The sequence below is a fragment of the Phocoena sinus genome, chromosome 1, assembly GCF_008692025.1.
Source record: "Phocoena sinus isolate mPhoSin1 chromosome 1, mPhoSin1.pri, whole genome shotgun sequence".
NCBI classification, from domain to species: Eukaryota; Metazoa; Chordata; class Mammalia; order Artiodactyla; family Phocoenidae; genus Phocoena; species Phocoena sinus.
Window position 1 is genome coordinate 120,862,433 of NC_045763.1, and position 12,846 is coordinate 120,875,278.

A 12,846-nucleotide genomic window follows, 5' to 3' on the forward strand; every position below is an offset into this window, starting at 1 on the left:
CCCAGGGTGAACAGCATGTGATATAAGATCAAACTTTTGGAGAGATGAAAAACAAGATCAAACACACACAAAGTGGAAATTATTCAAGAGGAGACTGAAAATTCATTACTTCAATTAAAATAGAATTTATGAGACACTATATGCTCAAATAAGAAAAAAATAGTATAAGACACAGTGCAGGAGCTAAAAGCTTCAAGATAAAAAAAAATCCAGAGAACAACAGACATGATGGGTGATTCGTGCTCCAGGGGTACAGAGGAGAGTTACAGCAGGTGGGATGAGATTGAGAGGATGGGATTAGATGAGCACCACGAGCTGAGAAATATATTTCCTGAGCACGTGGGTGACAATGAGGATGCTAGCCAAAGTGGAGTGGGGATTCATGATGAAGGCGTTACCCCAGCCATTGGTATGCTGCTTCAAAGAGCACACATGACAGCAGGTAATTGTCACTGTATAACACAGTCAATACTGTGGAGTGTGTTTTTCAGCCTTTCAACATCATCTGACCAGCCTTGTCTACCTAGTCTTATCCTAGTAGGGCTCTGGGCCCTGCCTCTGAGGTATGTATATGCAGATGGTGAAACTCACACAGTGGGAGGGAGTCCAAGCACAGGTTACAAGAGCCCTGTCTCTGATCTGCACTTTGGATAATAAAGCTCATAAGTCATGGAGCCTCATTCCCATCATGTGCTCAACCAAACCATGTCAGTGTCCTGCGCGATGGAGCGGCAGAGTGCAAATATAAAACTACATAGAACTTTAGAACCAGCAGGGACCTGAGAGCCCATTCAGTCTAACCCTCTCATTTTACAGTTGAGGAAATGAAGGCCCCAGAGAAGTTCAGTAATTTGCTTGAAGTCACACAACTAGTGGCAGAACTGGGGCTAAAGTCCAGTTCACCAATCTCTGAGCTCAGTTCTCTTTTCACTCTATCACATTTTTTAAAAAGAAAGCTCTGTAAACATTCAAGATGTTATTCCTCCTTTCCCATATTGAAGACCCTCTTGAACATCTATGCCATCCTTTAAATTCACTACTTTTCCTGTGATGCTCGCTTAATTATCATAGTTTTAGTCCTGTGTAGAACACACATGGCCCCCGTTAGGCTGTTTATTTGGGACAAATAATACAATCTTTCTACCTGAATTTAATGCTTTGCCTCTTTCAAAACTTTTATATACATTTCTCCACTGGATTTCACAAAAGTTCTACAAGATAAGCTGGGTAGCCTTGTTCTCTTCATTTGACAATTAAAGGAAATGTACAGAGAGATTTACTGACTTTCTCTTAGTGACCGCATTGAAAGTAAAACCCCTTGATTCCTCAAATGAACAGAGGAGAGCCAATGAGAAGAAACAATAGTTGGGCATGGGCTGAGAGATGATACTTTCATCATAAAGTTCACATTTTGTCAAGCTTTGTTGTTATATACAAAAACTCTGCCCAAGTTTCAAAGCTGTACCATGGAGAGGTCCACAAACCACAAAAGTCGTATGTGAAATCCCAGATCATGCTGCTCTACCTTACACTATGCCTAAGAAGGAAAGCTCCAAGCCTGATGGAAAGGGACAGGATCTGTCAGTGCATTGATGTGACTGGGCTGAAAAAGATTCAAATAGACATGATCTGTCTCTGGAGACAATTAGAAAACAGAGTGGGGGGTCATTTGTTACATCTCTGTCTTTGTTTCAAATGTGGCTGTTTACATTTGAATTGAATGTGTTTGGGGATTTTCTACAAAGGGAGCCACTTGGAAGGCTGCCGTTTCTTGTTATCAGTCATGTTTTACTACTGCGAGGAGCAAGGCCCAGAGGAACTTCAGAGCTCAGGCACAGGTAAAAAAAAAAAAAAGGGAGGGACTGATACGCAACACTACTTTATTCCCATGGCATCCGGACTTATAGACATTGTCTTCAAGGATAAATTAAAGATTCAGTACAAAAGAAGATTCCAAGGTACTTTAAATGAGCATCATCTGAAAGGCGGAACGAGTGTCAATAAAGGGAATTAATCTACTCATATTTTTTAAGCACTCACCATTGACTGTTACTGCATGAGTTAGAAAGGAATCAGAAAAATCAGACCTCATGGTGGCCCTCAGTAAGTGTACAGCTAAGTTGTACTAGCTTTAACATGCTTCTATCAACTAAAGACTAAATTATAACCCAAGTCACAGAACTGATAAATAAGTGGTACAGAAGGGTGTTGTGAACATGTAGAGAAGATGCATGGTCCATATTAAGTTAGACAGGAAGAAACAGAGTCAGTAGCATCTTTAAAGTTGTGGAGTAGCGTTGGATAATGTAGCAGCAGAAGAAGGAAAGACAAATAAGTTGGTTAGGGACACCTGCTGCTTTCTTACTGCCCCTACCTTTTGCCTTTGCAAAGCAAAATACTTACATGGTCTCCATCTGTGATTCTAGTGCCTAAGTCAGTTCTGAATGGAAGAGGAAAGTCACTTGAACTCTTCATGCCTGGCATGTTCCCATCTGTCATAAAGAGAATCATATTTCTTGTATAGATGCCAGCATTTCGGGAAGTTTAGAAGCAATGATGTTTAGTGAAAGTCCTTTAAAATGTACTAAGTGTTATAAAATTGTGAGGAATTATTACTGGTTTTCTCTGTGTAACTCTGTAAGAGGCAACCACACTATCTGATTAGAATTGGGGCTTGCAGTTTCAATTCGACTTGATCACCCCCAAAAGAGATAGGCTTCCTTATTTCTCTGTGACAAGTGTCTTTTCACCAAGAAGAACACAGATTGGGCAAGGTTTAGCCAAATCTAGTGAAAGGTGTTAACACTTGGAATGTGATTTTAATAGCCAATAGGTATTTATAATTAATGTGCAATAACTCAATTATGTACATGTCTTTAAATTTAATAGGCCCAGTTAAGGTAAGATCATTAAGCACCCAATTGAATGTTAAACATATATATTTGAGGTTTAACGACTCTGAGGCAGCTGCAGGATGGATTATGGGATAGTTAAAGGGCATTAGGAAAGTTGTTAATATTGTGGGGGTATTTAATTAATGTTTTAAAAAGTCTCTCCTTTGAAATCTGCCCAAAATGCTATGTGAAATCTGCTCGAGGAACAGGAGCATAATTGACAGCATTACTGTTTAAACCCAACCACACTGAAGGAGAATACAGCAAAACAGCCCTCTAATTAGCGTGAGAAATGACAACAACACAACAAAAAAAAACAGTCTCCAATGACAGGTGCAGCAAATAACAGGGCTGATGAAAGATTTTGCAATTAAAGATTCTGCTATGAAGATTAATGGAGTATTATCTTAAATTATTGTAAGGTAGGTTATCAGAGACGAGTGTCTGCCTTACAAGCTTCCCTCCTCTTCTACTTCTCTTCCCTTAATTCGTTTCCATGCCTCTGAGTCCTCTTTACTATCCCTCAGTATTCAAATGACTTTTTACTTTATAGTTTTTGTATTCTTTTTCTACCTGCCCATGATCTTTCTTCCTTTTGATCTCATCTCTCATCTCTCTCTCGCTCTGTCTTACCTGGAAGGTCAAAATAAAATGGGTCCAGCTCAGTGTCAATGTTCTGTCTCTTATACCCACCATCTCACTAGGTTCTCTCACTCTACATCTAGAGTAGTTTGAACTGTAAATTCACCTCAAAGCTCAAGGATCACATAACTTTGCAATATTCAAGATGTCCTCCTTTGTTTAGTTTCCCTTTTTATTAGAATATTTATTTTTGGTGTCATAATTTCACCATTCATTCTCTCAATAGATATTTATTGGGCGTATACTACATGTCAAGCCCTATTCTAGACACTGGAAGTATAACAGTAAATAAAACAGAAAAAGTCTCTATATTCATGAAATTTACATCCTAACTGAGAGAACAGAAAATAAATACGAAAACAGATGTATGGCAGGTGGTGATGGATTCAATGGAAAAAAATACTACAGAGAAATGAGGAATGGAATGCCAGGGATAGTGGATGGTATTTTAGAGTGATCTTATGAATAGTGACATTGAAACTGATATCTGGAGGAGATGAGGCAAGGAACTATAAGGAAGCCTGTTTGGTTGGAACAGCATGAAAGAAGTAAGAGATAAAATCAGAGAAGTGATGGGGGCAAATTATTTAAGGGTTTATTGGGAAAGTAAGGACTTTGACTCTTATTCTGGATGATATAGAAAGCGACTAGAGGATTTTGACCATAGGAGAGATATAAGCAAGTTAAGTTTTGGAATCACTATCCTAGCTGCTATGGAGTGGGCCATTGTAGTGGTTCTGGAGAAGAAACAGTAATAGATAATAGAGAAGAGAATTAATAGTGGTTTGGAGCTGGGAGGCTGTAGTACAGGTGCATGACAAGAGGTCAGATTCTAGATGTCCTCTAGAGGTAGAACCAATAGCATTAGGTGACAGATTTATTTTTTAATTGAAGTATAGGTGATTTACAATGTTGTGTTAGTTTCTGGTGTACAGCAAAGTGATTCATATATATATATATATATATATATATATATATATATATATATATATATATATATATGTTGTTTATATATAGTAGTTTGTATCTGTTAATCCCAGACTCCTAACTTATCCTTCTCCCACCCCTTTTCCCCTTTGGATACCATAAATATGTTTTCTATGTCTCTGAGTCCATTTCTGTCTTATAAATAAGTTCATTTGTATCATATTTTAGATTCCACATATAAGTGATATCCTATGATATTTGACTTTCTTTGTCTGACTTGTTTCACTTAGTATGATAATCTCTAGATCCATCCATGTTGCTGCAAAAGGCATTATTTCATTCTTTTTTATGGCTGAGTAGTATTCCATTGTATATATGTACCACATCTTCTTTATCCATTCATCTATTGCTGGACCTTTAGGTTGCTTCCATGTCTTGGCTATTGCAAATAGTGCTGCTGCTTTTGTTTCTATTACCTTGGGAGACTGACCTAACAAAACATTGTTGTCATGTCTATGACATGACACCATTTGCTGACAGATTGAGTGACTCTAAACTTTTAGAACTAAATTAGAAGACTGAAATTGCCATTTACTGATGATGAAAGTTTAGTGGGGAAAAGACTGAATTTGCCATTTACTGATGATGAAAGTTTAGTGGGGAAAATCAAGGATTTCTTTGTGGACATGTTAAATGGAGCTATGAAGTAGGCAGTTGGATACAGGAATCTGGATTTCAGGGGAACTTCCAGGATGAAAGCAAATATTTGGAAACCATTGGCATATGGATGGTATTAGAAGCCATGAGCCTGGATTATATTACCTAGAGAGATGGAGAAGATGGGAGGTCCTGGAACTGAGCCTCTATAGGTTTGAGAAATAGGAGGAAAGAAACAGAGAAGACTGAGAATGAACAGCCAGGCAGAGACAAAACACACTAAGAAAAGAAATAAGAAAGTGTTTCAAGTGGGAGGAAATGATCAATTGTGTCAAATGCTGCTGATGGGATGAGTAAGATGAAAACTGAGAAATGTGTATTGGTCTAGCAACATCACTGGTGACCTTGTCAGGAGCTATTTCAGTGAAGTCTTGGGTTAAAAGACTGATTAGCATGTATTAAAGTGAGACTAGAAGAACTGGAGATAGTGAGAATATAAATCTCTTTGAAGAAAAGTTGCTCTAGAAAAGAGCAAATAAATGGAGTAATACATGGAGAAGGATGTGAGATCAAGAAAAAATATTTTTTTTAAAGTTGAGAGATATTATAGCATATTTATATGCTATTCAGAATAGAGGAAACTTATGAGGTAGGGTAGAGAAGGGGTACTGCTAGAGTATTGTCTTTGAGTAGGCAAGGGAGGAAGGGACCTGTTGCACAAGCCATGGAATGGGGTTTAGATGTGACCATGGTCAATTCATTCATAGCAGCAAAAAGGAAAACAGAGTATGTGGGCATAGATAAGGACAGTTTTGTAAATGCGATAATGGAAGAGTGTGGGCATTCTGTTCTAATTGCTTTTACTTTTTTGTTTATATATAGTTAAATAGGAAGTAAGGTCGTCAGCTAAGAAGGAGAATGAGGAAGAAGGAGCTGGAGGTTAGGGGACAAAGGAGAAGGTAGGAAATACTCATGAGGAAAGAGGAAAAGGAAATAGACTGAGGAAATATAGCAGGATTGCTGAGTGATGTTAATAGTCTACTTGAAGCTAGTGGTCATGAATGTTAAAGTGACATCAAAAAGGATGGTTGTGGGTGTTTTCCTGGGTAAGTGTGGGTGCAGGGTAGGTAGAGAGCTGCATATAACTAGGTTTGGGATTTTTGTAAAGTAAGTGTAATAATGACAGAGAGAGACAATGGAGATGAGGGTATACACAATGATAGGTTTTTAAAAATAATAGGTGATAGAATTTAAGCTAGGTATTGGTAGGAGGGATGAAAGATCATGAGGGGGAGGAAAGGACAATTAAAAGTCGGTATGACCTTCAGATTTCATGTCCCAGTGGAAGGATTGATTGCTAGAATTTGATGCAAGGAGAAGTAAGATGGAAGAATAAAAGGTGGTAGTTAGATAATGACCAAGGTGTCCGAAGATGACTGTAACAAGGAGGCATAGCTGATGGTGTGCACTGATGGCATAAATGTCCTCCCTGGATAGTGTAAAGGGAGGAAGGCTGTTATGATGGTCCAGAAATGGAAGCAGCAAGAGGAGTGAGAAGAGTATCTATCCCACCTGATGGTATTGGGGGAGGAGTTGGAGGGGAAGAGAAGCCTCTACAATAGGAGGGGGTTACAAGGGAACTGATATCCTCAGGAGAGAGTTAGTGTAGGTTCAAGTTAGACCAAGAGAGGAGGATATTTTGAGAATAGCTTGAAAATAGTTTATTTCTTACCTTATGATAATGATAGACATAAAGGGCAAGATGAAGGAGCAAAAGTTCCATAGGACACAAAAGAAAGCTATTAGGCAATAGGCAGGATTTGGAAATGGAGTTCTGTAAGGGATATCCAGAGTATGGGTATTGGAATAAGAGTATTGGGCGGGGGGGGGGGGGGGTGTGTGTGTGTGATAAATTACGTGAGGCTCTTGTACTGATTTCCAGAAACAGTGATAAACCATTAATCCCGACAGCAAGAGAAATGGTGGCGGTGAGGCTATGGACGCTGATCTGAAGTAGGGGCAGGAAAGAAAGGTAGAATCTTGCCAAGACCTAAAGGAACTTTGAGCCCTCAAATTTACTCCATTCATATGTTCCATAATCTAAGACTAGAGGGGCTACATGTCGTGCTGAGAACCACTGCTGTCAGCACCAGCTGTCCTCCATCTCAGGATATTTTAATGGCCTTGCTCACCACAGCTCAAAAAGTAAGACCCAATATTACCACTGTGGTACATGGCAAATGAGAGGACTACAGAAGCAGGTGATGAGGGGAAAATAGAGTTAATGACCAGAGAAGCTCATAAATGGGCCCTTCTGGTGGCTCTGGGCACTTTTGGTGGGCAGCACTAGATCTTTAGCAGGGAGTAATCATCACAGGTGCCACCAAGGAGGAGTGTGAGTCACTCAGGACTAAAGAATCAGGATAATAAAATAGCATAGTGTCTTGAAGCCAATTACCATTGGCTACCATTATATATATATATAATACACATATGTATTGTGTACATATAACATGTATATTCACATATATATGAATGTGTATATATGTATATATACATGAATATCCCATGAGAAAATAATCACTATAGACTATTTGTAGGCACTAATTCTGTGACTATGTAAAAATAACATGAAAATAACCTTTCACCTCTGTGTGTGCAAGAGTGTATCATGGTAAACTTGCACATTGCACATGTCTAGCTCTTACCATAGGGCAAGACAGTTCTATGATTTGCACTTTCTTTCTGCCTTTTCCAAGATACACAACTGGCCACCAGGAGAGAGGTCAAATTCTGAGTGCCCTTTAGCCTGAGTTGAACTATTTCCACCAAGCTATTCATCCATCTTCAGACTCCGCACACTGTACTTCACTCACTCCCAATCCAGATTGCTAAAATGACAATACAGGGTGACCATGGAACCCATTATTTCACCAGCAACACAGGGAACATTTTTTTACCTGATCAAATGAGATTCAGTTACATGTCAAGGAAAACTGGCATAAGCAGCTTTTCATTTAATAAAACCTAAAGTGACAAGAGTCCTGAATAGTTCCCTTGGAAGCTATTTTAAGTGGACAGCCCTTCCCCACAAAGCCCCGTGAGTGTGGAATAACAAGTTAATTTTAGCAAGCACTTTTTAACCTACATTTGGGGACAAAAATGCCAGGAAGCCTATTATATAATTGAAGTAAAATGAAATCCTCTGGGTGTGACAAAAATGTTGTCTGTCTCAAGTTACTGTAAATGGAAAAATGATATACCGAAGAGCTTGGTATTTCAGAAGTCCAATAGTGAGAAACTTTATTTGCTGAGAAGGCAAATTAGGGCACCCGGATGATAAAGAACACTTGACACTCTGGGCCATGGAGGTTGCTGGAATGTTCCTATTGGCTATTTACTGTCTCAAGTTGTATTAAGCTTTCCACTGGAAACAGTATTTCCATAATGAAGTATGAAGATCCAAATCCTAATTTGTTCATCTGTCAGAACTCCTAAGGGTCCTAGATCTGCTTTAGCCCTGAGCTCTTTACAAAGTAGAGAGACCAGCATAAGGGAATCAAAATTTCATTGTACCTTCCTTACCCGCATTCAGTATTCAAGCTGATTATATTCATAGTTATCTGATCCTGTCCATTCTCTGGCACTACCACTCTGATACCTACCACTTGTCTCTAGCCTCCTGTCTCCTTTTCAGACCTCAGGTGGCACTGTAGAGTGCCGGCTTACCCACTTGAGAGAGGGTGACCTTAGCCAGGTTACAGGATCTCTCTAAAACTCTCTCTAAACACCTGTAATTTGATCTCTATAAACACCTGTAAATAAGTTTGAAAAAGAAGGCAAAAAATGTTTATTTTAAATAAAATAAAATAAAATAATGAAGCCAAATCCGGCCTTTGTACCCTGACACCAAGTTAAATCTTGGAGACAGAGTTTTGGGCAAAGTAGAAAAGAATAGCTTTATTGCTTTGCCATGCAAATGGGGCCACAGCAGGCTAATGCCCTCAAAACTGTGTGTCCCAACCTGGAGGGGGTAGTGAGGAGTTTTATAGTAATGGTTCAAAGAGGGTGTGATCAGCTCATGGACATTCTTCTGATTGTTTGGTGGTGAGGTAAGTGGGAGTCAGCATCATCAACTGGTCTAGTGTCTTCTTGTTCCAACTGGTCTAGTGTCTAAGCGCTTGTAGACAGCATACAGTTAACTTCTCCTACCTGGGGCGGGGATTTCAGTATCTGCAAAACAGCTCAAAGACATTGTTATGTATATCCTTTGACGAGGAACCAGGACCCTGCTCCAAGGCTGCACTATTGTTACTTGACTGTTTCTCCCTTGTCTCTCAATCACCTCCCTTCCCTAATTAGCAACTGTTTGAACCTGCTCCTTGGAACTCAGAAAAGGTCATGGAGGCTGAATGAAGCCTATTTCCTGTAATCAAGAACTGGGGGACACAGAAAGGTTTTGGTGCCCAGGAGTCCCACAGGGTCCTGCTTGATTTCAAAAGTATTAACTTCACATTGTTGCTGAGTAAATCAAGTAAGAAAAATATAAGATATTTTGTAAATTATAATATGTTATACAAATGTAAACAATCTTCTTTTTTAATGTGATCTGACTTCTTCAAAAACCAAACTGCCAACCAAATTCCGACCTTAGTCTACTCTCTGCTTGAACTTAGTAACCAGTTTCTTTCCTGATGGAAGTGAATGTCCCTGGAAGATGGTTCTCTTAACTGACCAGAGCTACGTTGTACATAGCTTCCATTCCTCCACTGCCTTAGCTTCGGTCCACCCATTGTCCACCCACAGTTTCCTGAAATGCTCTGTAAAAGTCACTAATATTTTGTGTCCTTCTGAAAAGATTTCATAATACTGGAAACCCCTGCTGTATAAGAAAGCCATGATAAAAAGTGATATAAAAATATATGGCAATTTATCTTATGATCTTTCATTGGAAATCCATCAGAGCCCTTGAGATAGGAAATATTATTCCAGGTTTTCATATGAAAAAAAAAGGAGACTTATAGAAGTTAAACGTGTTGCTCATGGACTATATTTTCATGACACTTTCTTGAGTCAGGAAATCTAGGATTTATTCACCAGGTTTCAGCAAGTATCAGATGGCACACACAAGCTAGGTTATTGAAGAAAGTTTAATAAAGGGATTATTTATAAAGAGCTAGGCAAGGCTTAGGGAAGCCAAGAAGGGATGGTGCAGTACCTTGGGCTAAGCAACAAAAGGGAGTTATTACCACTTTCAGACATAAAGGGCAAGAGAGCAATCTGTTAAAGGAACCTGAAGAGAGAGTTATATGGAAAGTCTGTCTACTGAACACAGTTGTGCAGGGAAATACTCAGAGAAGCAAATTCTGCAGCCTTGTTCTCCAGTCTCATTCCTTCCTCCTTGATTCCTTGCTGTTGTCTACCATTGTCTGAACACAACTGGAAGCCAGAGGCCAAGGGCCCAGAACAGTATAGCGATGAATGGAAAGAGGATCTAGAGGGACAAATGAAAGCTACATGGGGAAAGTGATCACACTTGCCCTGGAACCTAGATACCACACCAGTTTCTCTCTCTGTCTCTCTTTTTATTTTCAAATAGTTTTAGATTTACAGGAAAAAAATTGCTAAGATAGTCCAGAAAGTTCCCATATACCCAACATCCAGTTCCCCTATTATTTCTTACCTTATGATAATGATACATTTGTTGCAACTAATAAACTAATCTTGATACATTGTTATTAATTAAAGATCATACTTTATTTAAAATTTTTTTGGTTTTTACATAATGTCCTTCTTTTTTGGTATAGTATCTCACAGGATACCACATTACATTTAGTAGTCATGTCTCCTTGGATTCTTCTTGGTTATGACCATTTCCCATGAAAAATCCTTAATCCCATCATCTGCCATCTATTTACTTACTTGTTCAATTCAAATATGCATGTATAGTGGTTTCAGAATTTTAACCCAACTCCTATGGGAAACTTTACCAACTAGAGTACAGTGCTTCCGTACAGTTCCCTTTACCTTTAGTATAACAGACTCCACTCATTTTCAAAATTAGTTAGATCAGCACGTTTTTCCCCACTCCATTCCATGAGGTTGTTTCATACGTTTGTAAAACAATTAAATCATCACATTCAGCATTTCATCCTAGGATCCTCTAACCTCCTAAAAAATGATTGCATACATCAAAGTTTACCTTTCATGTGTAAAATTTCTATGGGTGTTGACAAATGCACACTGTCATATGTCTACAATTAAAGTATCATACAAATAGTTTCACTGCCTTAAAATATCCCCTATACTTCATAGATTTAACTTCCCATCCTTCAAATCCCTGGAAATCACTGATCTGTTTACAATGTCTTCTCCCACTGTGTGGCTTGATTTTCATTTTCTCAAGTCTCCTTCACAGAGCAAAAAAGTTAATTTTAATAAAAACCATTATAGCAATTTTTTTTTTCTTTTCTTTCATGGATCATGCATTTGGTGTTACACTTAAAATCTTATCATCAAACCTAAGGCCATAGAGATTTTTCACTATGATTTCTTCTAAAATTTTTATAGTTCTGCATTTCACATTTAGGTCTATGAATCATTTAAAATTAACTTTTGTATATAGCATAAAGTTTGTGTCCAGGTTAACTTTTTTTTTTTTTTTTTTTGGTATATGGACATCCAGTTGTTCCAGCACCATTGGTTGAAAAGGTTATTCTTTATCCATTGAGTTACCTTTGTACTTTTTTCAGAAAGCAGTTGATTTAAAACTAATAAATAAATTCAGCAAGTTGCAGGATACAAAATCAACACACAAAAATCAGTTGCATTTCTATACAATAACAATTAATAATCAAAAAAGAATATTAGGAAAACAATTTCATTTACAATAGCATCAAAGAGAATAAAATACCTAGAATAGACTTAACCAAGAAGGTGAAAGTCACACTGAAAACTACAAATCACTGCTGTAAGAAATTGACACAGATAAATGGAAAGACATATCATGCTCATGGATTAGAATATTTAAATTTGTTAAGATGTAAATATACCATAAGCAATCTACAGACTCAATACCATCACTAACAAAATCCTAACTTTTTTTGCAAGAATATGAAAATTCAGCCTAAAATTCATATGGAATATCAAGGGACCCCAAATAGTCAAAACAATCTTGAAAAAGAAGACAAAGTTGGACTTCTATTTTTCTGATCAAAAGCTTACTACAAGACATGGATGGGCCTAGAGACTGTCATACAGAGTGAAGTAAGTCAGAAAGAGAAAAACAAATATCATATATTAACACATATATGTGGAATCTAGAAAAATGGTATAGATGACCTTATTTGCAAAGCAGAAGTAAAGACACAGGCATAGAGAACAAATGTATGAATACCAAGGGGGAAGGGAGGGTGGAGGAATTGAGAGATTGGGATTGACATATATACACTATTGATACTATGTACAAAATAGATAACTAATGAGAAGCTACTGTATAGCACAGGGAACTCTACTCGATGCTCTGTGGTGACCCAAATGGGAAGGAACTCAAAAATAGAGGAGGTATATGTATACATATAGCTAATTCACTGTGCTGTACAGTAGAAACTATCACAATATTGTAAAGCAACTATACTCCAATAAAAATTAATTTAAAAAAACTTACTACAAAGCTACAACTATCAAAACAGTGTGGGGCTTCCCTGGTGGCACAGTGGTTGAGAGT

The 12,846-nt window shown here is 38.0% G+C and overlaps 1 pseudogene; it reads left to right on the forward strand.

The window, feature by feature from the left end:
• The first annotated feature begins 291 nt into the window (after window positions 1-291).
• LOC116764614 overlaps window positions 292-12,846 on the forward strand; it is a 67,148-nt pseudogene continuing 54,593 nt past the window's right edge.